Here is a 26,809-nt window from a genome sequence, read left to right as displayed (position 1 = left end):
ACTAAATTTCAAACAATTCAACAATAAAGCTACTAATGTATCCCTATTTTCAAATGAGGTAAGTAAGCTTAGAGTAACTGGGTTTTGGCTATAATGCTAGTAAATGGTAGAGAATATTCAAACCCGTCCTACCTGACTTTAAAACCCATGCTTTTAATTTTTACACTCTATTCCCAGTCATATCATTCACTGAATACTATAAGCCAAGAACTATGTTAGCTGCTTTACATGAGTTAGCTCTAAGACTCACATTAACAGAGTTGGACATGACTTAGCAACTGAATAACAACAAAACTTAAAAAACTAACGTGATCCCATTTTACAGTATAGAAAAGTGAGACTCTGGAAGATTAAGTTACTTAACTAAGGTCACAAAGACAGTAAGAGGCAGCACCAGAGCTTTAACCCTGTCTGTTTTCAGTTCAATTGCTCAGTCGTGTCCGACTCTGCGACGCCATGGACTGCAGCATGCCAGGCGTCCCTGTCCATCACCGACTCCCAGAGCTTACTCAAACTCATGTCCATCAAGTCGGTTAGCCATCAATCATCTCATCCTCTGTTGTCCCCTTCTCCTCCTGCCTTCAATCTCTCCCAGCATCAGGGTCTTTTCAAATGAGTCAGTTCTTCGCATCAGGTGGCCAAAGTATTGGAGTTTCAGCTTCAACATCAGTCCTTCCAATGAATATTCAGGACTGATTTCCTTTAGGATGGACTGGTTGGATCTCCTTGCAGTCCAAGGGACTCTCAAGAGTCTTCTCCAACACCACAGTTCGAAAGCATCAATTCTTTGGCGCTCAGCTTTCTTTATAGTCCAGCTCTCACATCTATACATGACTACTGGAAAAACCACAGCTTTGACTAGATGGACCTTTGCTGGCAAAGTAATGTCTCTGCTTTTTAATCTGGTGCATTATAATGTTCCTATTCCCACTCCCTACTCCTTCTCCCCAAAAGTGCGACCCTTCCTCATCTCCACATTTCCATAGTCTACTCTCTAGGCTCAGCTAATATCTTACCTCCTCCAAAAGCCTTTCAAGAGCATATCAGCCCAATATTGCATTCTTACTATAATTATTTCTGTAACATTCATTTACCTTGATCAATACATTTGTATTTGTCAGCTACCTGTTCTGTTTATGCTCTGTGTCCCCAGTCAAGCCATATAAGAGACCTGCAGCAAATCTTCAGGCAACTTGTACTATCCAAATATGCCTTACATTACCCTAGACCAAGTCACTAAAGGGAGACAAGAATGGTGCCATACAATTTGAATTCCCAAGATAACTAGCAGAATCCTAAGCACATATTAGGGCTTCATAATTATTGATTATCTCAAATATACATTAATAGCAGTAAGTTTTTGGTAATAATAACAATAACAGCTAAATATATGTGCATGTGTGTGTGTGTGCACGCGTGCTTGTGTGCTACATGGCTTCAGTCATGTCTGACTCTTTGAGACCCCATGGACCTGTTGCCCACCAGGCTCCTCTGTCAATGGGATTCTCCAGGCAAGAATACTGGAGTGGGTAGCCTTTCCCTTCTCCAGGGGATCTTCCCAATGCAGGGACTGAACCTGTGTCTACTTGACTACATATTTATATATATGTGCTGCTGGAAAAGACTTCTGACAGTCCCTTGGACAGCAAGGAGATCAAACCAGTCATTCCTAAAGAAGATCAACCCTGAATATTCATTGGGAGGACTGGTGCTGAAGCTGAAGCTCCAATAATTTGGCCACCTGATGCAAAGAGCTGACTCATTGGAAAAGACCTTGATGCTGGGAAAGATTGAGGGCAGAAGAAGGGGGCAGCAGAGGATGAGATGGTTGGATGGCATCACCAACTCATTGGACATGAGTTTGAGCAAACTCCAGGAGTTAGTGAAGGATATGGAAGCCTGGCATCTCCAGTCCCTGAGGTCACAAGGAGTTGGACATGACTGAGACTGAACAGCAACAACAAATAGATAGATAGACAGATATATAGATAGACAGACAGACAGATAGATGGACAGACAGAAAGACAGACAGATAGATAGAGAGATTGTTTACCACTGAGCCACCAGGTAAGACCAGATGGTATGGAGCAATGCAGGAGACGCAGTTTCAATCCCTGTGTTGGAAAGATCCCCTAGAGAAGGGAATGGCTGCCCACTCCAGTATTCTTGCCCAGAGAATCCCATGGACAGAGGAACCTGGTGATTATAGGTCTCTGGAGTCACAGAGTCAGACATGACCTAGCAACTAAACCACCACTATATATAAAAACATACATATAAATTCAGTCCTCATAACTGCAATGATGTAGTTACTACTGTTACACCCATTTTACAGAAGAAAATAAGGACCAAAAAATTTAAGTGACTTGTCAGAAGGTCACACAGCTAATAAGTAGTAGCTGAGTCAGTATCCAAATACATGCAGTGTCAATCCAGAGTCAGCATTCCCTTGACTACTTTATTTTTTTTTTTAATTTTTATTTTTTTTATTAGTTGGAGGCTAATTACTTCACAATATTTCAGTGGGTTTTGTCATACATTGATATGAATCAGCCATAGAGTTACACATATTCCCCATTCTGATCCCCCCTCCCACCTCCCTCTCCACCCGATTCCTCTGGGTCTTCCCAGTGCACCAGGCCATGGCTAACAAACACATGAAAAGATGCTCAACATCACTCATCATCAGAGAAATGCAAATCAAAACCACAATGATGTACCATTACACGCCAGTCAGGATGGCTGCTATCCAAAAGTCTGCAAGCAATAAATGCTGGAGAGGGTGTGGAGAAAAAGGAACCCTCTTACACTGTTGGTGGGAATGCAAACTAGTACAGCCACTATGGAAAACAGTGTGGAGATTTCTTAAAAAACTGGAAACAGAACTGCCATATGACCTAGCAATACCACTTCTGGGCATACACACTGAGGAAACCAGATCTGAAAGAGACACGTGCACCACAATGTTCATCGCAGCACTATTTATAATAGCCAGGACATGGAAGCAACCTAGATGCCCATCAGCAGATGAATGGATAAGGAAGCTGTGGTACATATATACCATGGAATATTACTCAGCCGTTAAAAAGAATTCATTTGAATCAGTTCTAATGAGATGGATGAAACTGGAGCCCATTATACAGAGTGAAGTAAGCCAGAAAGATAAAGAACATTACAGCATACTAACACATATATATGGAATTTAGAAAGATGGTAACGATAACCCTATATCCCTTGACTACTTTAAAAATACTGTGTGCTTCAGTTGTGTCCGACTCTTTGAGACCCCACAGACATAGGGCCCACCATGCCCCTCTGTCCATGGGATTTTCTGGGCAAGAATACTGGAGTGAGTTGCCATACCCTCCTCCTTCACTCAATAGATGTTGTTCTAAGATTAAACAACTCTAACACTTAAAAAAATCATAAAACATGTATTACTTCTGTTGTAAACACTGACTAGAGGAAATAAGGAAAGAAGAGCTTTCATAAAGTAGGGAAGGAAAAAAAAAAAAAAAACCTGAGTAGAAGATACAAAGCTGCCAAGAAAAAATGAGAAGGGAAAAAAAAAATTTGAGAAGCATTTCTGTTTAGAAAAAAAAAATAGAGTTGTGCCATTTTCTCAAAGTCTCTGTCACTTATAAAGCATCATCCTGACTTCCTCTCATTAATATGCCAAATTATATAGCATATCTCAGAGCAAGCAACCACTATTAGCAAAACCTCCGCAACTCTACACCAGAATCATGCAATCTTGAACCAGTGAAATGCAACCACCTCTGGACTGACACACACAACAGCTGTTTAAGGTGCCAGAGAAATGCCCCGATGAAGATTCCTAGCAAAAACTGGAAAAGAGAATGTTTATTTCCAAATCTTCAAATTTGATGAGGCTGTTGCAAGTCAGGGAGAAAAATACAAGATATATTTCTACTTTAAAAGGCAGTAAGAGATTCTTGATAATTTAGAGATAATGGAAAGTGGAGGCAAGTGATGTAGGTTTGTATATAGTTCATATATATAATTTATGAAGCCTTTTCCATTATTTATTTTAATTCATACGATAACCTGGTGCAACCAGTAGTGTTATCATGTTATCATCTCTACAGAATTAGTCTCTGCAAATAGTGCTCAGAGATGATAACTTTTTAGAGTTTTTGACTAGGGAGTGAAGAAGCCAGGACTAAAGACCAGGTCCTCTAAAACAAAGGTCCTTTCCATATGTCATGAGGTTTTCTCTTAAAGAACAAACAAAAAAAAAAGAGCCTCTTGTTTTACAGAGGGAGGAAAAAAGCAACAGTGATTGCTAAACAGATAATGATTGAAGCATGATAATGACAAGTCTCATTTCTCTGCTCTTTTGAGGAAACCACATCTTCTTCTTGAAAGTGAAATAATAAGTAAAGAAAAAAAGCCCTCTTGGTTGCTTTCCATATCAGTGTCCCCTAACTCCACTTCTCCCTCCCTGGGTCTGGACAGTGTAACAACCTCTGTAACACGTACCCCACCCCAGTAGTGTCATAGACACACGAAAAACAAGCCTCATGACTCCATTCAGGGAAATGCCAAAGGAAACCCAGAGAAAATCTAGAACCCTGAAAATAAAGCAATTTCTCCATAGAGCACAGCATAATTCCCCCAAAGAAAGTTAAGTAAAGGGTGATTATGTAGAAGCACTGTGTGGTATGCCATATGTATTGTGGGGAGGACATGGGCGTAAAGGGAACTAGGGTCTGAAAATGGAAGAAAAATTTAAAAAGCAGGTAAATTCTACCTAGAATTTGTTATGGCTGAAGGACTCTATGCCACAAAGTAAAGGAAACTGCTTCTTCAGAGCTCTACAGTTTCCTGTGGAACAGAGATCAGCAAACAAATCCACCCTTTCTCAGAACTAACACACGAAACTCTTTCAACATTCCTATGCAAGGGATGACAAGTCAGACATTTCACTGAAGAAGCAGTCAGTGTGATTGTGCCCACAGAGGATATCCCTGTTTACCACTTCTGTCACAGAGATGCCCATAAGCCTTGGCACGTTGCCAGTCTAACATGTAAACAACATGGTTCCAGATAAAGAAGGCTCTACATAACCCAAAGATGATTTTTCTCACTATTCTGCTTTTATTAATTCATTCAGTATGCATATGCATATGCTTGACATAGTTGTAGATTCTTGGGATAAAGTAGTGAACAAAATAAAGTTTCTGCCCTCATAAGCTCACACTCTAAATCCAAATTGAACTACCCCAAGATTTCTTCCACCTCTAAGATTCTATGTTTCCATTACTAGAGAAAAGGCTTCAATTGCAAACCCCCTAGCAGAGAGACACTTTGAACACCTAAAGGAAAAAGTTCACCTTATAACCTCAGCATCTAACATAACACTTAATGGTCAGTAAAAGTTTTTTAAGAGAAAGGAGGTGATTGCTATAGTAAAGATATAGAAACTAAAATTCAGGATGGTAAAATAAATTACCTATTGTTACACAAATGGTGAGTGGTAGAGCTAAGAACTCTATCCTGACCTAGAACTATTCTAGACGAGCCTCATAATTTTGATGTAACTGAGTAGGACTTTATTTTTAAGGACTATTCAATTATTAAAGTCAGCTTCCCAAAAGTGAGTCTCTGCATCTTTGCTTACCTCTTAATTTACTAGTACCAGACAATTCAACACAATTCTTCTGTCATGGGGTCAAGAGAGAAGGTTTGAAAGAGTTTAGGGATGAAAGTACCTTTAAAAGTTATCTAGTTATTTCTCCTTACTTCTCAGATGAGGGAACTTATAAGGAACGGCAGAAATTTGCCCAAAACCACAGACAGTCAAGGGAGATCTAGCACCAAAATCCAACTCTTCTGATAATCAAGCCCAGTTTTCATTTCTATCACAACACTGTCTGTCCTAGTTTCCTTGAAGGAAAGAAGAATTATTAAATGTTTTTGTATTTCTACCAATATTCAGAAAGTTACACCTGCCATATGGTGTTACTGGTATACTACATTACCCAACAAAATAACTATTAAGAAAATTTTGTTTTCAAACCTAACTTTTCCTCCTCCCTGAAATTTCTCTATTCCAGTTAGGCCAGAGAATTTTCAACAGCTTCTGGACCAAGACCCTGAGCTAAAAGACTCCAATAGGTACAGTAGAGACTAATACAACATTGTAAAGCAACTATACTCCAATAAAAATAAGTTTAAATAATAAAATTAGGCAAAATTTTTATCCTCTTTTAGGTTATCTGATTCATCTGTAAAACAGGGATAATAATACTTCCCTGATTATCCCAAAAGGTAGTCAGGTAGAATATATGAGCAAATGGCCATAATCAATTTGAAAAGAATAAAGCACCATGCAAATAAAAGGTACTACAATTAATTACTAGTATTATTACTCAGAAATACTGCATATTTTAGAGGCCAGAAGCTATCTTATAAAATCAGTTTATAAACAGGCAAAAGCAATGTGACATAGCTGGAAGATCCCAAGGACAGAATTGGCCCTATGTATGAATCCAGATTCTGTGACCTTGAAAAGTTGTTTAAACAAACAGCCTCCTCATCAGAAAATGGGGGCTATTACTACTCTGAAGAATAAGTAACAAATATTTACAAATATACATCTAAAAGTGTCTTGTTTGTATGGTATAAAATGGTGTCATTATAAATTTCCTTTTTCGGAGAGCTTAGAACTTCAGGTTTTTATCTAGCATTCACACTGTGGGAACAGCTGAAACATCTGTAATGTCAAGTAGCTGAAGCTGATTTTAAAAGAAAAACTAAAGAAAAGAAAAAGAAAAAATCACCACCAACAACAACAACAGTATCCCTGATCAACATATTAAAGCAAAATTTTAGATGCTAATTAACCTAGCATATTAGCAATTGGTCCAGAATTTAGGAGCCAGTTCTATCAATGGGCATTTTCTCAGTCACTCAGACAAACTGTTGTGCTTATTTCAAATCCACTGTACTAAGGCTCTCTTTGTTGACTGGATTGTTGGATTATTGCCTGCATTCTGTCTTCTGTGAAAATGCCAAATGTATAGAAATTTCAGTCACCAGATTAAACGTTCATCTTGACAATATATTATGCTGTTTGGTGTCATGTTGACATCCTACTGATGATGTTCACGACTCTATGCTTTTATTTTGTTCTTTGGTTTCAGTAAGAAGAAAAGTTAAAAGCCCTTAGACTAATGAATTCAGATTCTTTTCAGATACAGTGCTGCTTCTCTTCCACAAGATCAGGAAAAGGATATATTTCTGGCTGCAGACATATGTGGTACAGACATGAGATCACAGCTTTAAGCTTAATAGAACATAACAATCTACTCACTGTTTACACTTTAGCCCAATGGGCAGCTGGAAATCACAACTAACCATATGCAGTGCTGAACAAGTGGTCATGACTTTATTAATAAAGCCAAGCATTAACAAATAAGATTCTGGGAATGGTACAGTGAGGGGCAGGAGTTTTCATACCATAGGCCCCTCTAAGTACTAGGCATAGGGCCCAGACTATTGTTGAAAATGTCCTTTGGGATTAGACTATTCTTTCCACCAGGATTTCATTTGCCATCTTTCATATTTCCCAGTTCTCTATACAGTGTTTAATCAGCTGCTAGGGACTGGTTAGAAAGGACTCTGATTATTCTTGCATCCTAACATCCTGAAAAGGGAGTGCATTATAAAATTATCTACATACAATTAAATCAAATCACACACATACAGAAGTACTTTTCATACTACAGAAAACTATTTTAACTAGAAAAAGAGAAGCAAATAATACCTCATTAGGCTTTCCAAAGTGTATGACAATTCTAGTAATATTATCTCTGATTTATTGATGAGAAAGGCTTAAATTTTACTACAGGTAAATTACAAAACAAAGATTTAGATATATGCCCAAATTCCATGCTTTGACTGGTCAATGACTGCCATAGAGAGTAAATTAACCGATAAGCCTGGCATATCATAATCCCTTTCTGCCCTGAGATGTACGCAAGTGTACTAGGCAACTGGAGTACCCTAGATGAATCACTATTTAACATAGAAGTATTTCTTATACATATCAGTGTCACAATTTATAAATTTCTATCTAATTCTTTCATTTCTTTACCATGCCTAAGAGATAGCATGAAATCCCAAATTTGTAACCCAAGTACAAAAATCACAGGACAGGTGTAAGAGTGTAAAACCATCAACATACATACCAAGCTTTCATGAAATTGAGTTGACCCTACTGGGTCAGCAAAAATTAAATATTCAGCAATTCCTATAAAGTATGGTGCAGAAATTAGAAGTTTGCTAGAGTAACTAGCTCATCCAAGTGAAATTTATTCAAGTGTAATAAATAGAGAAAGTAAATCTGAGTGTGCAATCTAAATCCTCAGACTAGATTTAAGGTATAGGATGGATTTTGATGAAGTGCCTTTTGCATTTATGTGTAATCTGATTTTAGTTTTGTGTTTGAAACAGTAGTAAAGTTCTTTATTTGAAGTACATTGCATTGTCTTTTTTTGGAATTGTTACCGTCAGGATAAATATACCTCGCATTTTCCATTGAGCGCAGCATAAGAACTATATTCAGGAAACAAGAGCAGTGCAAAGAACAATGTTCCAAATGTACCTTCTCTCATAGCATGCCAGATTCATGATAGGCTAAGAGAGACAGCATGCTCTCCACTGAGAGCTCTAATGATGCCACGAGAGTCCAAACCATTCACACAGTTATGACATAGAAAGCAACCACATTTTCTTCCTTGGGGCTTAAAGAAAAGAACTAGCTCTCAAATCACAGTCAATAATGTGTAACCACAGTGCAAGGCAAGAGTAAAAGAAAGAACAAGTCCCAGTGAAGTATGAGATTAATCTCAGATAATTATCCCAAGCAATTACAAATCACCATGAAATACAACTTTCAATCCTACCCTCAGCTTAGACACATCACCAAACGAAAATGGATGATTAAAAATACTAGGAGCTAATAGGCAAAAAAGTATGGATGGAAAAGTTATAATGCCCATATTTCCAATGGACTAAACACTGATAATAGTGTACAAAAAAATTGTTGTCTAGCACTTCAAGATAACATATATATACAAACATAAAGCCTATGAAATTTCCTGGGGAGCAAGAAATATTATAAAAGTATGTTTCAAAAGTAACTTTCCTAGAAAACACCACAGCTAATACAGTATTCTTTTAACTGTATATTCACTATGAAATAATTATTCAGTTAACTAGCATTTGTATTATGTTTTGCAAATAATAGCAGGCAACAAAGACAGAGCAAAAAGAATGTAAAAAACACTAGACAAGTAAAAAACCAATAATTTCTAATCTCTTTTTACCCAATATCTAAATTTATAAAAAGTTCATTTAAAGTAAATAGGATCTCTTCAATAAATGGTGCTAAGAAAACTGAATACCTACACAAAACAACAGAGGTAAACCCTTACCTTACACTATATACAAAAATTAACTCAAAATGGATCAAAGACCTGAACTTAAAAGCTAAAACCTCAAAACCCTTAGACGACTTCGGGGAAGTCTTCATGACATTGCATTGCAATCATTTCTTAGATATGACACAAAAGCACAGGCAACAAAAGAAAAAAAGATAAACTGGAGTTCATCAATTTAAATGACTTATATGCATCAAAGGACACTACCAGGAGAGTGAAAAAGCAACTCACAGAAAAAGAAAAGTTTTCAAATCATGTATCTGATGATTTATTAATATCTACAACACATAGAGAACTGCTACAATTCAATAACAACAATTTCAAGCACAATTCAAAAATGAGCAAAGGATTCAAACAGGCATTTCTCCAAAGATCTACAAATGGCCAATGAATATATGCAAAGATGTTCAACATCATCCATCATTCAGTCAGTTCAGTTCAGTTGCTCAGCTGTGTCCGACTCTTTGCAACCCCGTGGACTGCAGCACGCCAGGCCTCCCTGTCCATCACCAAATCCCGGAGTTCACCCAAACCCGTGTCCATTGAGTCGGTGATGCCAACTAACCATCTCATCCTCTGTTGACCTCTTCTCCTCCTGCCTTCAATCTTTCCCAACATCAGGGTCTTTTCAAGAGTCAGCTCTTTGCATCAGGTGGCCAAAGAATTGGTGTTTCAGCTTCAGCATCAGTCCTTCCAATGAACACCCAGGACTGATCTCCTTTAGGATGGACTGGTTGGATCTCCTTGCAGTCCAAGGGACTCTCAAGAGTCTCCTCCAACACCACAGTTCAAAAGCATCCATTCTTCAGTGCCCAGTTTTCTTTACAGTCCAACTCTCACATCCATGTATGACCACTGGAAAACCATAGCCTTGACTAGACGGACCTTTGTTGGCAAAGTAATGTCTCTGTTTTTTAATATGCTGTCTAGGTTGGTCATAACTTTCCTTCCAAGGAGTAAGTGTCTTTTAATTTCATGGCTGCAGTCACCATCTGCAGTGAATTTGGAGCCCAAAAAAATAAAGTCAGCCACTGTTTCCACTGTCTCCCCATCTATTTCCCATGAGGTGATTGGACCAGATGCCATGATCTTAGTTTTCTGAATGTTGAGCTTTAAGCCAACTTTTTCACTCTCCTCTTTCACTTTCATCAAGAGGCTCTTTAGTTCCTCTTCACTTTCTGCCATAAGGGTGCTGTCATCTGCATATCTGAGGTTATTGATATTTCTCCCAGCAATCTTGATTCCAGCTTGTGCTTCTTCCAGCCCAGCATTTCTCATGATGTATTCTGCATATAAGTTAAATAAGCAGGGTGACAATATACAGCCTTGACATACTCCTTTTCCTATTTGGAACCAGTCTGTTGTTCCATGTCCAGTTCTAACTGTTGCTTCCTGACCTGCATATAGGTTTCTCAAGAGGCAGGTCAGGTGGTCTGGTATTTCCACATCTCTTTCAGAATTTTCCACAGTTTACTGTGATCCACACAGTCAAAGGCTTTGGCATAGTCAATACAACAGAAATAGATGCTTTTCAGGAACTCTCTTGCTTTTTCTATGATCCAGCGGATGTTGGCAATTTGATCTCTGGTTCCTCTGCCTTTTCTAAAACCAGCTTGAACATCTGGAAGTTCATGGTTCACGTATTGCTGAAGCCTGGCTTGGAGAATTTTGAGCATTACTTTGCTAGCGTGTGAGATGAGTGCAATTGTGAGGTAGTTTAAGCATTCTTTGGCATTGTCTTTCTTTGGGATTAGAATGAAAACTGACCTTTTCCAGTTCTGTGGCCACTGCTGACTTTTCCAGATTGACTGGCATATTGAGTGCAGCACTTTTACAGCATCATCTTTCAGGATTTGAAATAGCTCAACTGGAATTCCATCACCTCCACCAGCTTCGTTTGTAGTGATGCTTTCTAAGGCCCACTTGACTTCACATTCCAGGATGTTTGGCTCTAGGTGAGTGATCACACCATTGTGATTATTTGGGTCATGAAGATCTTAGTTGTACAGTTCTTCTGTGTTTTCTTGCCACCTCTTCTTAATATTGTCTGCTTCTGTTAGATCCATACCATTTCTGTCATTTATTGAGCCCATCTTTGCATGAAATGTTCCTTTTGTATCTCTCATTTTCTTGAAGAGATCTCTAGTCTTTCCCATTCTATTATTTTCCTCTATTTCTTTGCACTGATCACTGAGGCAGGCTTTCTTATCCCTCCTTACTGTTCTTTGGAACTCTGCATTCAAATGGTTATATCTTTCCTTTTCTCCTTTGCATTTTGCTTCTCTTCTTTTCACAGCTATCTGTAAGGCCTCCTCAGACAACCATTTTGCCTTCTTGCATTTCTTTTTCTTGAAGATGGTCTTGATCCCTGTCTCCTGTACAATGTCACAAACCTTCGTCCATAATTCACCAGGCACTCTATCAGATCTAGTCCCTTAAATCTATTTATCACTTACACTGTATAGTCATAAGCGATTTGATTTAGGTCATACCTGAATGGTCTAGTGGTTTTCCCTACTTTCTTCAATTTAAGTCTGAATTTGGCAATAGGGAGTTCATGATCTGAGCCACAGTCAGCTCCTGGTCTAGTTTTTGCTGACTATATAGAGCTTCTCCATCTTTGGCTGCAAAGAATATAATCAATCTGATTTCGGTGTTGGCCATCTGGTGATGTCCATGTGTAGAGTCTTCTCTTGTGTTGTTGGAAAAGGGTGTTTGCTATGACCAGTGTGTTCTCTTGGCAAAACTCTATTAGCCTTTGCCCTGCTTCATTCTGTACTCCAAAGCCAAATTTGCCTGTTACTCCAGGTGTTTCTTGACTTCCTACTTTTGCATTCCAGTCCCCTATAATGAAAAGGACATCTTTTTTGGGTGATAGTTCTAAAAGGTCTCGTAGGTCTTAATAGAACTGTTCAACTTCAGCTTCTTCAGCATTCCTGGTCAGGTCATAGACTTGGATTACTGTGATATTGAATGGTTTGCCTTGGAAGTGAACAGAGATCATTCTGACGTTTTTGAGATTCCATCCAAGTATTGCATTTTAGACCCTTTCGTTGACTATGATGGCTACTCCATTTCTTCTAAGGGATTCCTGCCGACATTAATAGATATAATGGTCATCTGAGCTAAATTCACCCATTACAGTCCGTTTTAGTTCACTGATTCCCAGAATGTTGACGTTCATTCTTGGTATCTCCTGTTTGACCACTTCCAATTTGCCTTGATTCATGAACCTAACATTCCAGGTTCCTATGCAATATTGCTGTTTACAGCATTGGACCTTGCTTCTATCACTAGCCACATCCACAACTGTGTGTTGTTTTTGCTTTGGCTCCGTCCTGTCATTCTTTCTGGAGTTATTTCTCCACTGATCTCCAGTAGCATATTGGGCACCTACCAACCTGGGTAGTTCATCTTTCAATGTCCTATCTTTTTGCTTTTTCATCCATCATTAGGCAAATGCAAATCAAAACCACAATGAAATATAATATCACATCCACTAGACAGGCTATTATAAAAAAAAAAAAAGGAAAATAACAATTTCCTCTCCTATGGCTTACACTCTTACCTTCTTCAAGTCTTTGCTCAAATGTCATGTTCTCAATGACTCCTATTCTAATCATTCTATTTAATAATACTGCTTCCTTGCATTATTAATGTACCTTATCCTACTCTAAATTTCTTTTTCTATAGACCTTATACAATTCTAATATACTCTATAACTTACTTATCATGCTTGTCATTATCCATCTGTCCCATCAGTAATATAAACTCTGTGAGAATTAAAATTGTTTGTTGTATTCACTAACATATTTTAAGTGCAAGAATAGTACCTATCGCTGGATGAGTGAACTGACTAATTTCTTGCCTGGAGACAGAAAGTAGCTTAAAATTTTGAAAACCAAGTCACTCTTAAAATTAATCAGTTATTATCCTCTTTAACACCAAATATTATTTTCTATTTATTATCAACAAATAGCCAAAGTACTATGGCTTAAAATATAAAGTGTCCCACTTTGCTGAACATTTCAATGGAATGAGGTCTTAAAATTGTATTCATATGTTAACATTCACAGTACATGTGCCAGTTATTTACCTACTGTCTCTGACTCTCACATCACCCTTCAATACTCTGCTCTGTGATTCTGAGGCACTCTATTTCCCATGCTCCCTTGCCAGCTGGCTTCCTATTAGGCTCAGCCAATGAGAGGGACTAGTGGGAAATTAGAAGATGGGAGGAGAAGAGAAGAGACTTCCTTTTTCTAGCTCATGAGAGCATCCCTCCAGCAGCAAAATATGCTTATGGCTGCACCATTTTACATTCCCATCAGCTTAGCTTCTTTTAGCACTCCCACTACCAGCTGCCTAACCCCCTCAAAGATACCAACACCAGCTGACAACTCTCCTCTCAGTGATTAGAGCAGAAGCCATGTCATGTTCCCCTCAGTAGGCTGAGCAAGTCACACAGCACACCCTCTCCCCAGAAATCTAAGCCCCAGTCCTCATTTTTTTCCACGTTCCTAAACTCAAATAGGCCACGTTCTTTCCACACAAATGGAAGCTGGCATCACTGGCAGCTGCTCCCTACAGTTATATCTGGAAACATATAGATATAGGAACTATTGACTTCCCTTTTTGTTTTTTCAACCTTCCAATACCTGTATAGCAAGTATCCTCAATTAAGTCTCATCCACTTAAACTGTTTATCATGGTTTTTGTTCTCCTGACTAGATGTGACTATGCTTGACTATACAGGCAGACCAGAAGATTGACAATGGAATAAATTTACATTTGAACCAGAATTTACACTCAGAATTAAACATAATACAGATTTTTTCAATATTATCTTAACCAAAGACTCAGAAACAAGTCTTTCAAACAGAACAAATAACAGATTGAGATCTAGAAGTACTATACTCATATCTGTATAAGCTTATAGAATCATAAATTTTAATCTCCAGTCCACTCCTCTCTCCTGTCTACTCCCTACCTCCTTTGGATAGCTAGCAAACATCTCAAATCTAACATGTCCAAAACTGAGTTTCTGATATTTCCTAAAACCTGTTCCTCTCAAAGCCTTTCCCACTTGACTTAATGGCAACTCTATCCTTATACCGTCTCAGGCCAGAATCCTGGAGTCATCCTTGATTCCTTTCTTTCTCTCACCCTCCATATCCAATCTACTAGAAAGTCCTGTTAGTTCTTCATTAAAACTATGTTTAGAATATAACCACTTCTTACCACCTCCACTGCTACTCTACACCACCAGTAACTTTCACCTGGATTACTGGAGTTGCCTTTAAGTGGTCATTCTGCTTCCACCCTTTTGCATCCCTAAAATTTATTCCCAGCAACAATCTAAATGATCCTTTCAAAACACAAGAATATCATATTCTCCTCTGCTCAAAATGTTCCAATGGCATCCCATCTCACACAGAATAAAAGCAAAAATCTTCACAATGATATACAAGTTCCTAATAATCTGGTTCCTATTATTTCTCTGACTTCTATTATTTTCCTTTCATTTACTCATCTCCAGCCATCCTGCTCTCTTTACAGTTGCGTGAACATCAAACACATTTCAACATTAAAGTCTCTACTTTGGTCATGCCCTCTGCCTGAAACACTCTTCTCTAGATATATGCATGCATGGTTCCTTTGCTGTTATTTTAAGTCTATGAGGAAAGATTTTCTTCTCAATGAAAAATTCCATGACCATCCTACTTAAAACTGGACGTATTTACACACTCGGCACTCCCTATTCACCTTACCTATTTTATTTTTCTCCATAGCATTTATCTTCTGAGTTACTATAAAATAATTTCTTTTCTATATTGCCTTTTTCCTTCCAGTATAATATAAGCTCTTTGAGGGTAGGAATTTCTGTTTAGTTCACTGATATATCTTCAATGACCATATGGTGTGGTGCCTGGTACATAACAATGAAGAGGAACTAAAGAACCTCTTGGTGAAACAGGAGAGTGAAAAAGCTGTCTTGAAACTCAACATTCAAAAAACTAAGGTCATGGTATCTAGTCCCATCACTTCATGGCAAATAGAAGGATAAAAAGTGGAGATAGTGACAGATTTTATTTTCTTGGGTTCCAAAATCACTGCAGATGGTCAATGCAGCCATGAAACTAAAAGATGCTTGCTCCTTGGAAGGAAAGCTATGACAAACCTAGACAACATATTTAAAATCAGAGATGTCACTTTGCCAACAAGGGTCTGTATAGTCAAACCTATGATTTTTCCAGCAGTCATGAACAGATGTGAAAGTTGGACCATAAAGAAGGCTGAGCGCCAAAGAACAGATGCTTTCAAACTGTAGTGCTGGAGAAGACTCTTGAGTTTCCTGGACTACAAGGAGATCAAACTAAAGGAAATCAACCCTGAATAACATTGGAAGAACTGTTGCTGAAGCTGAAACTACAATACTTTGGCCACCTGATGCAAAGAGTTGACTCACTGGAAAAGACCCTGATGCTGGGAGGGGTTGGGGGCAGGAGGAGAAGGGGACAACAGAAGATGGGATGGCTGGATGGCATCACCAACTTGGTGGACATGAGTTTGAGTAAACTCCGGGAGTTGGTGATGGACAGGGAGGCCTGGCGTGCCTCGATTCATGGGGTCGCAAAGAGTCGGATACAACTGAGCGACTGAACTGAACTGATAGAGAAACACAGATTTTTCTAGAAGAAATAATGATATGTTAACTACACTTATTGTGGTAATTGTTTCACACTAAACATAAGACAAACCATTATGCTGTACACCTTAAACTTATACAGTGCTATATATCAACTATATCTCAAAAAGAATGACAAATTAACATCATAGGAAGAAGATGCAAAAAGGAAGGGAAAGTAGAGACAGATGGCAAGCTAAGTTGAGGAGCCAACCAATCAAGACTATGTGAGTCAGAAGGGAGAAGAGAGCACTAACAAAGACTCAGGTTGACAGCGCAGAGTAAGACTTTGTTGGAAAGGCTACTTCTTCAAAAGGTTACACCAAGATAAGCCCAGCTGAGTGAGGGCAATAATAATTGATTCCAAAAGAAGCACACAGTTAACCTTTTGTCACAAGAAGCTGAACATCTTTCACAGAAGGAGAACTGAACAAAAATTAAAATAAAGGAAGGCAATAGAAGAAGGAAATCATTAACCATCTTGAAGCGCTAGATGAAGACAGGATAGATGAGTAACTTTGTCATCACTGGCAGAACACCTGGTTGGAATAACTGGAACACAGAGATCCTTAATTAAAACTTTAAGCTCTGATATATAAGTTTTCTTTCATTTTCTATGAACTCCTACTCATCATTTTGAAAACACTTCATTATTTTTTCTGATGCTATAAAATTCCACATTAGTTAAAGTGAACTCTGTTCAGAACTTGTGATGCTCATAAGATACAACCACTTTTTAACTCTTGTGACAAATGTAATATCATAGTGTGTAAAGTTATTTATCAGGAACAACTGGAGAAGAAAATGACATTGTGCAGAAAATTATTCACATTAGAAAATTATTCACAGTATATCTATGAACACCAATGCACAAAAGAAATATAATTTCACTATTAAACTATAGCTGTGACACAAACTATACGAGTTTTAAGTCCCTAACATGCTTTCATAATTCAGACATAGAATGACAACTGCAAAGGACAGTTCACAATGCACAATTCTGCACTTTTACAAAATGTAGAGAAATACATTCTCAACATTTGTCTAAAACAGAAACATGTCAGCAGTCAATCCAAGCAAATGGGCTCTTCTTCAATTTCTGTATCACTGTTTGAAGTCTCTTCCTTTAACATACTCCTTCTTTCATATTCTGTTCTTTTCCCTTAGGTCCAACTTCCTTCTTTGGGTCATTCTTTCACTATCAAATAAGGGCTTCCAGGTGGTGAGTGGTAAAGAACACATTTGCCAGTGCAGGAGATGTAAGAGACATGGGTTCAATCCCTGGATTGGGAAGATCCCCTGGAGGAGGGCATGGCAATCCACTCTGGTATTCTTGCCTGAGAAATTCCAAGGACAGAGGGGCCTGGCAGGCTACAGTCCATAGGGTTGCACAAAGTCAGATACAACTGAAACGAACTTAGCAAGCATGCATGCCTATTCTATTAGATAGTACCTGTTGTTTATAACATCTTCCCCTACTGCTCTGGAATCAACAAATCTTGCAAATAAATGGTGTGGTATCACAACTGAGAATTTAATTGTCATACCCAGGTGTTACCTAAATTTTATTGCAAGAGTTTGTGGTTTTATGGTTTATATGTGCTAAACTCTGTAATCTTTAAGAAATGAAAGTATATAACAAATATGTTGAAAAAACATATATATTGATATATATCATATGTCCTGAGAATTATTAGATAATACCATAGAAAGAAAGAAAGACTAACTTATCATTACTAATACAGCCTCTAAGCCCTTGTATATTTAATAAATAATGAAGACTATGCAAACTCAATACAATTACTACTGCTTCTATGCAGATATCATCTCACAATATTATACTGCATCATACTTACCAAAATATAAAGCCAAGCCTTTCTCTGAGTTTCCTTTAGCTGCTATGGTTTGAATGTTGTATCTCCCCCAGCATTCATGTGTTGAAATCATAACCCCTAAAGGTGAAGGTATCAGTAGATGGGGCCACTGGAAAGTGAGATTAGGTCATGAGGATAGAGCCATCATGAATGGGATTAGTGCTTTTATAAAAGAGATCTTATAAGAGGTCTTCCCTGTAGCTCAAAAGGTAAAGAATCTGCCTGCAACATATGAGACCTGGGTTTGATCCCCGGGTTGGGAAGATCCTCCAGAGAAGGGAATGGCAATCCACTCCAGTATTCTGGCCCGGAAAATCCCATGGACGGAGGAGCCTGGCGGGCTACAGTCCTTGGAATCACAAAGAGTTGGACATGACTGAGCAACTAACAGTACTAACAGAGATCCTAAAGAGCTCCCTAGTCCCTTCCGCCATACAACAATAAGTCTGTGAGCCAGAAAATAGCCCTCATTCAACAGTCAGTACCCCGATGTCAGATTTCCAGCCTACAGAACTGTAATAAATAAATTTCTATTGTTTATAAACTTTGCAACCCATTGGACTGTAGCCCATCAGGCTCCTCTGTCCATGGGATTTTTCAAGCAAGACTATAGAGTGGTTCTCCTGGGGATCTTCCCAACCTGGGTGCTGAACCCATGTTTCCTGTGTCTCCTGCATTGCAGGCAGGATTCTTCACCTGTTGAGTCATAGGGGAAGCCTGTTTATAAACTATCTACGGTTATTTTGTTACAGTAGCCCAATGGACTAAGAAAATGCCTCTTCATCACTCACAACATCCTGAACTGTATATCCACAGATCTGGGAACTACCTCTTATAAAACATGTAAAGTCCTATAGAAAAGTCTACTCCCAAAATCAGAAAATCTGCAAACCCTATTCAGAACATTTTCATTGTCAGGAACTCCAATTTTTCTAGTTTGTAAGAATATCCACTAATCATATTATATAGGAACTTTGAAGTATGCTATCACTAATTCACAGGATTGTAGCCTTTGTTTCCAACCCTTCTGCCTTCTTAGTGCTTGTTCAGCTAAAACAATAACAATGCATTTCAAACTCACTCTAAAAATTAGCTTTGCCATACAAACAGTATTTCAAATATCACATGTGGAATGCATTTTAAAAGAGAAAAAATGATAGCAGTATTAATACCATTTTCTCCTTTTTTTAATTGTATTATAGTTGATTCACAATATTGTTAGTCAGGCGTACAGCAAAGTGATCAGTTAAACCTGTATGTACATTCTTTTCGAGAATCTTTACCCACGTAGATTAAAGAATATTGAGTAGAGTTCCCTGTGCTATACAGCAGGTTCTTGTTAGTTTTCTTTTATATATAGTAAGTATGTGTACGTTAATCCCAAGCTCCTAATTTATCCCTTTAACCACATTTCTTTCCCCTTTGGTATCTATAGGTTTGTTTTTGAAATCTATGAGTCTGTTTCTGTTTTGTAGATAAGTTCACTTGTATCATTTTTTTTAATTAGATTCCACATATGAGTGATACCATATGATATTTATCTATGTCTGACTTACTTCACTTAGATGATAATGTCTAAATCCATCCATGTTGTTGCAAATGGCATTATTTCATTCTTTTAATGGCTGAGTAATATTCCATTATATATATATACTACATGTTCTTTATCCATTCCTCTGTCAATGGACATTCAGATAGCTTTTTACCATTTTCTCCTATCTAGTACTAGACTTAAGTACCAGTGTTTGCTTTAACATGTGCCATAATATCACTCAAATATTTTAAATAATTCAAATTGAAAAACAAGAGATGCTTTATCCACTGCAAAATCCAAGAAATAGTAACATAAAATTGCTGTTGAAGGCCAGAGAATACTTAGAAAGTAATGACCAAGTTCACTCTTATTCCTTTTGTGTTCATTTCCCCCCACTCCCTCCCTTTCTCTCTCATTTTCTATACTTTCATCCCTTCTCTTTATTTCTGTAATTATTATGGCTGTGCCATATTGTATTATTGTTTTAAGAAAAGAAAACAGCTAAGGTCAAAAATCACAGAGTGAAAGTATAAGAATCAAACTTAATACTAACATTATACCTATTAGAAACTTATTAAATAGAACTTAAGAGGGTTATCTAATTAAAAAATGACTACTGCCATTACACATTACATGAGAAAATAGCTATAATTTCATCAATTTACAATTCAAAAAATCTCAAATGCTCACTAACACTTCTTAAACCCTTTTCAAACTTTATTAGTCCATTCCAATTATTTTTTCAGCCTAACTCACTCACACAGTAGTTATACACATTATGAAAGAGAGTAATAACATTTTTTATATATCAAACCTAATCTCTCCAGCTGAGATTAGATAGTTTGCATCACTGAATCAAAGACTGTTACAACTGAAAGGAAGTGAGGCCTAGAAAGCTTAAGCAGTTTGCTCAGGCAAGTAACTAGTTGCTAATTAGTAGCAGAGAGAGTTGAAACTAGAATCCAGCTCTCCAAATTCTAAAGCACCAAGGGATACTGGAACTAGAATACAGATACCCAAATTCCAAAGTACTGAGCACTGTACACAAAAGACAAAGGACATGGATATAGTCTAAAGAACCCATTAAAACTCTATAGTTGCATACCTCTCTGATGAATGATATATGATTATAGTAATGCACACAATTGCAGATCTAATACAAACAGGATATTCAGCAAACAATTTGGTTAATGTCAAGTCATTTCTGTATAGGTCTGGCCTACATTATGTGATTTTTTTTTTTACCCTCCTAGATCTATACCTTCTGACTTGATTCAAGGCCAATATTAAACTAGAAATCCCGCCCCCCCTCCAAATGGGCAAGGGGTGAGAGTAGAAACAAGAGTTCAAACAGAGAAGGGGAAACATGCTGGCTGTCAAGTGAAAGTCATCCCAGGATTAGAAAATTATACTTAATGCTCAAGACATAATCCATGCATGTTTGCTAGAGTTAGCTGTAAGTGGAATCTTTCACCCACTTCCTCTATCCTCCTGCCTTTAAATGGCTAAAACCTCATTTCAAAAGATAGGCTCTGGGAATACGGGAAAAGTTAAGGAAATTCGGTTTTAAAATCATACACTCTTGCTATAGGTAAGAATTTCATATGATCTCTATGAGGTTAAAGTGAAGAAAATAAGGAAAGAATTCTTTGTGATCATCATTAAGTCCCCGACTACATTCTATAGACCAAGCATAGGGCAACTTAAATCTCCCCAGGCAACTGTTGAACACTACTGCACTACTGATGAAACATTTCAGACTCCAGAGCTGACTGTTGAATCTCTTTAGTACTAAACAGAAAGAAAGGAAAGGAAGGGAAGAGGGAAACGGAGGGGCCAGAGTGGATGGAAAAGATGGAGAGAAGGTAGGAAAGAGGAAAGAAGAGAAAAACAAAAAAAGGACTATTATTCTTCCGAAAACTAAAAGTTCAATTGATAAAGACACTTTATAAAAACAAAAAGTTGTGGTTACAGAGATATTAAAGTTAGTGGTATTTATTCCCAAGCAAGGAGGACTTCAACTTTTAAAATACAGTAGTAATAACTGTACTATCGCAACTGATTGAGCCTTACCCTCTTTTTTTTGTGGTATGTATACTGCCAAAAGAGAGATAAAGAGGAAGAATGAAAAGTAAATAAATAGATCAATAAAATACTAAAGGAACCAGAGTACTTAAAGCCCTTTGTTTATAAGTTTCTTTCCATCTAACTATTCAAAATCATAGTCTTAGTTTACTTTCTTGTTTAAATCTCAGTTCCCAGGAATGCAAGGACAAAACAAAATAAATACAAATTTTTTTTTCCTCTAACAAAAATTGTAACATAAAGCCAGTTGGTCATAGAAGGAGTGAGATTGTCCATGCAAGGTAATGGTGACAATATTCTGTCACTATTAAAAGAATTAAAACTGGATAAACACTAAAACTAATTAAGTTACTAAAACTAAGTAAGTTGAATTTCTTTTTATCAGAAGAGAGGGAGAAGTGATCTCACAGTACAAAGAAAGGAGAAATATAATTTAGAATAGTGGGAAAAGTCACTTGAAGACATTATCTTAAAATAATATTTATTTACTGTATTATCACCATCATCATCATCATGTGGTTCCTTGCACATGTGACTCTGCCCAAGCATGTGGATTTATATCTACATTGGTTGGTTTATTATCCTATAGCAGAGGAAATACGTTATTTTACTCTAAATTCTGCAGGTTTAATGTGCCTCTCCTTCATATTCAGAAAACATAAACAACCACTTAAAAAGTAAAAGTGTTTCTTTTATCATGAAATATTAATTTTAAGCTTATTAGAAATTGGTATTTCATCTTACAATGGGGATACAAACACTGAGCTGATCACAACAGTATGATTTTAAACTGTTGATGGGAGTATGAACCAGTGTATCCTTTCTAGAAAATTACTTGGCGGTATATCAAAATCAATAAAAATACTCTTTGAACTGTATTTTAGATGTCTAGGAATTTATTCCACAGGAGCAATCATGGTGGTATTCAAAGATTTACGTTTGTTCATTGAAGTATTGTTTATGATAGGTAAAAATTAAAACCATGTAAATTTTCAACAGTTACTATTAACATATTTAACATTTATTCAACAACTTCTGCTGTCTGCCTGTTGTGTACTAAGCACAGTGGATTTAATTTAAAATGTATCCTTAAAGTAAAATACAACATATCAGTCTAAAAATCATATGCTCCCAAACTGTCTTATAAGTTTACTATACTTCTATAAAAATCAGAGGGTTTTTTTGGTGGGCAGGGGAAGAAATGATAAGATTATTCTAAAGTTCATCTGAAAAAACAAATGCTTGCAATAACCAAAATAATTTTAAAAACATAATTCAATTAAAAAATATAAAATGTCACTAGTTAAAAGTATTCCAAGTAGATGATCAGATCGATTATTAATAAAAGAAGTTAAAAACAGACTCAAATATCTTTAAGAATTTAGTCCATGATAATTGTTGTGTTTAAAAGATGGATTATACGACTAATACTGTTGAGAAGGTGGGTTCTTTATATCCTAATAGCATATCACACAACAAAATAAATTTCAGATGGATTAAAAATTAAATGTAAAAAAACATGATAATACTATCAATATAATAAAATATATGCAAATATATAATGTTGGGTGGAAAAGACATCCCTAAAAGTGACACCAAAGGCAGAAAAAAAAAAAGGAAAATAATAAAAGTTTAGATTTAATGAGAGAGAATTGATTTTCTAAACACTTTAAGTGAAAGACAAAATGACAAGGTTGGAAAAAAAAATCTGCATCATGAATGATAAAGGATTAATTTTTAGCATATAAAGGCTTCTTACAAATTAGGAAGAACTGCTCATTATAGTCATGTGCATTACTTTCTGCTGGACTATTTTAAATATTTCATATGTTCATTCATTTGACCCTTGCAACAAGTCTATGAAACATAAGAAACTTACAGATAAGGGAACTGAAGAACCAAGAGATTAAATAAACACCCAAGGTTACAGAGTTAGTAAGTAGTGGCGGTAGAACCAAGATTCAAATTCTGTCGCCAACAGTCCAACTCCAAAATCAAAGCTACTTCTCAAAGGATATAAGAAAGTTATTTTTTAAAAATGAAAAGAAATGCAAATGAGCAATAAACAAATGAAGAAATATTCATTTCACTACTAATCAAAGAAATATAATTATACTAAAAATAATCTGCAAAAAAATAAAAATAATCTGCCATTTTCCACCTGTCATATTGGCAATGGTTGAAAATAACAACAGTAGTGTGTGTAAGCATGGATGTGGCAAGTGAGTACTCTCATGCACTGCTGATAAAAGTAAACCAGTTCAACTTTTCTGGAGGACATTTTGGCAATATGCATTAAACATCTTTAAAAAGTGACTAATCAAGAAATCATTTCTAAAAATTTAAACTAAAGAAATCATCAGAGATGTGTGCAAAGATCGATCTACAAAAGACTTTATTACAATGTTGTTAATAATAGTAAAAAATTTTTAAATACCTTAACTATAGATGATCAATTATAAACTATGAGAGGCCCACAAATGGAATAGTATGCAACCATTAAAAATAATGATGTAAAGTAATAGTGGTATCACAGGAAAATGTAAATGATATGAGATACTGTTAAATAAAAAAGTGGGATATAAAGCATTTGTTACCATAGAATTCCATTTTTGTATAAAAAGGAGATATAGATATTAACATTAGAGAGGGAGAAACAAAATTTTAATACTGGATGTATATAACCTTGATATTATAATGATTATATCTTGACTGAGAATGAAGGTTTTTCTTCTTTTTATTTTTATATGTTTCCTAAATTTCTTATATGCAGTATCTGTTACTTTTGTAGCAAATAAAGTTCATTTTTAAAAAGAAAAGTTATGCAGAAGAATATTTAAGGACGGGAAAATCATCATGATATGTTAACTTTTAAAAAGTAGCTTGCAAAACAGCATCTGCAATAAGATATTTTTCTTTTAAAAATAAAAAAATATGCATCTAAGTAGGAAAACTTGAAGCATATAATCAGTATAAGCATTTTTTAGGTATCTCTAGATGTCATAGAGTTTTTTTAAATTTTCTTTTCTATATTTTCCAAATTCTCCCCAATAACTAGTTTGCTTTGTAATAACAAAAAAATAAAAGCAGTGAAAAAGACTATATTTTACCCTTTTCTCCAAATCCATTCTACTTGTTAAATAAGTATAATTTATGGAAAAGCAAAAAATAACATATGCCTTATTATCACAACAGACCAAAAACATATAATATTTTTCTCCAAAGGCAAATCATAGATGTATTAGTATATTCTATCCAATTAGAAATTTTATTTAAAATGATGAAACCCTTTAAAAGTACTATTTCAAGCTGGAAATGAGCCCTACGAAGCAATGAGGTAAATCTCCTTGAAACATGTCCCTCTATTAATAGACAGATAGATACAGTAAATTAAAATAACTTTACATGGTTGAACATTTGATTAAAACAAATATCTTGACGCTAGTCATCAAGATGGAAAAACAAAGAAAAACTGAATAGGGACCAATTATTTGGCAGTGTAGCATTACCAAAAATCCTGATCCAGGTCCTAAATACGTGATCTTGAGCAAATCAACTAATCTCATCAAGTTTTAGATTCCTCAGTTTTAAACTTAGAGTGAAAAATTAGACTCCTTGGCTTTAAAATTACAATAAAAAATGATAGAAATGTAAAGAATTTTCACGTAACTAATTTAAACCTGGAGTATCTCTAAAATTAGTATCTACTTAATTAAATATAGATGGAGGTAGTAACAACGTGAGAGAAAAAGAGAATTTCCAAAAAAAGAAAGAAGATGAAGAAAGAGGAAAAACACAGACATGCTTGATAATGAAGAATTTGTTTCACAAGGAATCAAGACTCAGGAAAACTTACTAGCTTCTTCCCATTTTGAGAAGGCCAGAAGAACTGGGGACACAATTTCTGAATTTTGGCCATAAGCCCCAAGACTGACTAATCACTCAGTAGCACTCCTCCACATGGAGAAGCTGATATACCATCAACAAATTCTTTATCAAAATCAACACTTTGTAACATTGAGAAAATTAAAAGTGCTGTAATCTATAAATGGCCCAGCCTATACTGTTGAAAATTTATCCCAATTGGACACTATATTTAAAAGTATGTTCAAAAAAATTTCTCTTTACCGCTGTTACAATTTTATTAAATCATATACAATAACTTTTTAGAAAGTTTTTGCTGTTCTTTAATTTTGCATATGATATTTATATACATTCTTCATGGAACTATGCATAATGTACTTTAATTTTTCTTGTTAAGGGAGAAAACATGCTTGAAATCCTTTATTTTTCATTACAAACATCTATTTCCTTACATCAACTTTCACTGACTTTTCATCTCCTTAAAATAGCACATTCTTTCCCTATTTCCTCCTCCAATCCAAATACACATGCACACACAAACACAAACACACACACACAGAAGAACAATACCAGACTTTAAAAAAATAAACACAAAGTCACCTGAGGCTGACAAAGTTGTAAGCTGTCTCTACAAAAGGAAGTTCATTAAAGTAATACAAGAAAGCATTAGGCATTCTAATCAAAATCTGGCAGTTTTTTCTCTAAGTCAATGTTATTATCCAAAATTGTAAACCACCATTAATAATAAACCAATTCTCCCAGTTAATCATTGCAAAAGCTTTAAAAAGCCAAAGTCTTTACCTATCAAAATATTTTTTACTTATTACAGGTTTTCTGAATATCTCAGTATTGCTTCTCTCCCAGCCATCATCAAACCATCCAATAAACACCTCTGCCAAACACACCTCTCCTCAGCTCATAAATAACAACATACTTGGCACTTGTACACATAAAGAACAACATAAATGTTTAATCAAATACCTCAACTTCAGAAATTAGCTTCTCTCCTTTGTCCTTTGGTGGCCACTGTATCTTCATCGGAAGCCTCTATTGCTGTCATTATTTCTAATTTGAAATCATCCTCTACCTCCACACCCTTCCACGAAGGAAACATAGTTTTTATCTTTGTCTTGCACATGTACACCATGGGGGGGGGGTGGTAGAGTAAATTGCCATTTACAACTTTCTTTCAAAAATAAACTAGCAAATAAACAAGGAGTCCCCTCTATTATAGGATACCAATGCACATTCAACATTCAAGTCAGTTGTTGGACTCCACTTTTGACCTAATTGC

General features: G+C 36.2%; 1 protein-coding gene across 16 annotated transcripts in view; it reads right to left on the bottom strand.

Moving 5' to 3' along the window:
* The window catches only part of SOX6 (SRY-box transcription factor 6), a 685,495-nt gene that overhangs the window by 410,889 nt on the left and 247,797 nt on the right, over nt 1-26,809 (bottom strand). The window contains exon 1 of one of the 16 annotated variants that reach the window (XM_061146964.1): nt 18,015-18,108. The exons of the other annotated variants lie outside the window; for them this stretch is intronic. The gene's annotated coding sequence lies outside the window, so the exon portion shown is untranslated. Of the gene's footprint in view, nt 1-18,014; nt 18,109-26,809 lie in introns of those variants that run through there. 16 annotated transcript variants of the gene reach the window in all.

The sequence above is a fragment of the Dama dama genome, chromosome 1 (genome assembly GCF_033118175.1).
Source record: "Dama dama isolate Ldn47 chromosome 1, ASM3311817v1, whole genome shotgun sequence".
NCBI lineage: Eukaryota > Metazoa > Chordata > Mammalia > Artiodactyla > Cervidae > Dama > Dama dama.
The sequence above is the reverse complement of the archived record's forward strand: the minus strand, read 5'-3'. Positions and strand labels throughout refer to the sequence as shown.